Consider the following 1712-nt stretch of genomic DNA (forward strand, 5'->3'; position numbering starts at 1 on the left):
GCTACACATAGAAACTGATGATGGTGGAAAACACCGAAACGTATTTTAATTGATAAATAGACAATAAATGACTGAAGCCCAGGAATTGATTTTGAAATGAAAATATGTAAAAAATATAAATAAAAGTGCTTCGTTATGATCGTTGGGTCTGATCGGCAAATGGCAGTTTTGGCTTAAGTGCTGGGGAAAATGGGGAAATTAGACATCCTAAGGGGCTACGGCTATTGAATGAAATCTTGATTCACTCCCAGTCAATTGGGAAAACTAATCCTGTTACGAACGAGTCTTTTAATGTAGCCAGAGAACCCAAACCCAACTCAACAACATTTGCCGTACGTTTCGTGCTCGAGAATGAATGAAGTGGTCGGTTCAAACCATAATCCCTACGACACTCGAGAGTATCCGAAAATGCCAACAAGGTGCGTAAAAGCAACCAAATAATACACTTTCTAGTCGATGGGGCTATGAAAAAGCAATGATAAAGCTCTTCTAGCTCCCGACTAATCCAGTCGGCCCCATTCATCTGTTCAGGTAAATGTTTACCAGAAGGTTGTGCACTCGAGTGTTTTGTCCGATGAACAAACGAACAGCGTCGGCAAACATGGCCAATTCTGTATAATGCGTTCATTATGCCGGAGTTTCAATGCGGAAATACGAATCTATTCAAATAATGACGATGTACGGGAGAGAAGGGATCTGGTGGTTTTCGACTGCTTATTAAAGGTCGCCTAAGCGTGAACTTTTTACACCCGGGATGGACTCTTGCAGCGAAATAATCGAGTCTAAACAGATTTTCAACGCGGTAGTTATCAAATTGCTCCTGGAAACAGCCGCAAACCGAATGGCGCTAATTCATGAGTTATTAATTGAAATATTAGCGCCCCGTTCCGATAATTAAATAGGTGTGCATCTTGGACCGTTGGCAATTCGACAAAAATGCATCTAATTCGATAATTACTACCTGCCACTTTGGCTTGGTCGGCTGTTAATAAACTTTTAGCGCCGTTAAGCGGAGTGCTTGTTGGGGGCTTAAGCAAATGCCCCAGGGAATTCGGAAGTTTCATTTAAAAGGCTCGTTTATAACCCATATATCCTTCGCGGACCTTTTTCTAAGGGCGTATCATTAGCCCACTTAATCTTTGAGAGAAGGAATGCTTGAAACCTATAATTAAATGGTGAAATAGTTGCGTTTTGTTCGGCAGGTTGACAGCCTTGGTTCTTGATTTACGCGCCATCCTGCCAGGGCAAAGGACAACTTCCATTGGGAAAAAGTATTCGAACAGAAAAATTACGATCTATTTGTCAAATTACGAACATTTTTTATCTTAAAAAAGTGCTCTTCTTCGATTTTTTGATGAAAAGTCAAAGCGGCAATGATGTTTTTTGTCATTAACAGATAGTGACAGGTAGACAGCCTTTGTCAATAATGACAAGCATTTGTCAAACTGTGGCTTATTTTTGAAGCTCCTGTCACAAAATGTAAACCAACAGCAATTTGCACAGACGAATTATCAGAGCGAATTTTCATAGACTGTATTATCTTACTATTGTTACACAATTTATTAACATACTCTTTTTTAGTATCATTTAGGTTCTTTTGATAACGATAGCAGAAACTACCTACCGAAACGTCAAGGTAATTTTTCAAATTAATTTCTCTACTAATTGGAATTTTCTCTTACAGCTTGAGCCTAAGTGTGTCGCAGGATACC

Source organism: Dendroctonus ponderosae, unplaced genomic scaffold (genome assembly GCF_020466585.1).
Source record: "Dendroctonus ponderosae isolate FM_Combo_2020 unplaced genomic scaffold, Dpon_F_20191213v2 Dpon_F_20191213_3, whole genome shotgun sequence".
Taxonomy (NCBI): domain Eukaryota; kingdom Metazoa; phylum Arthropoda; class Insecta; order Coleoptera; family Curculionidae; genus Dendroctonus; species Dendroctonus ponderosae.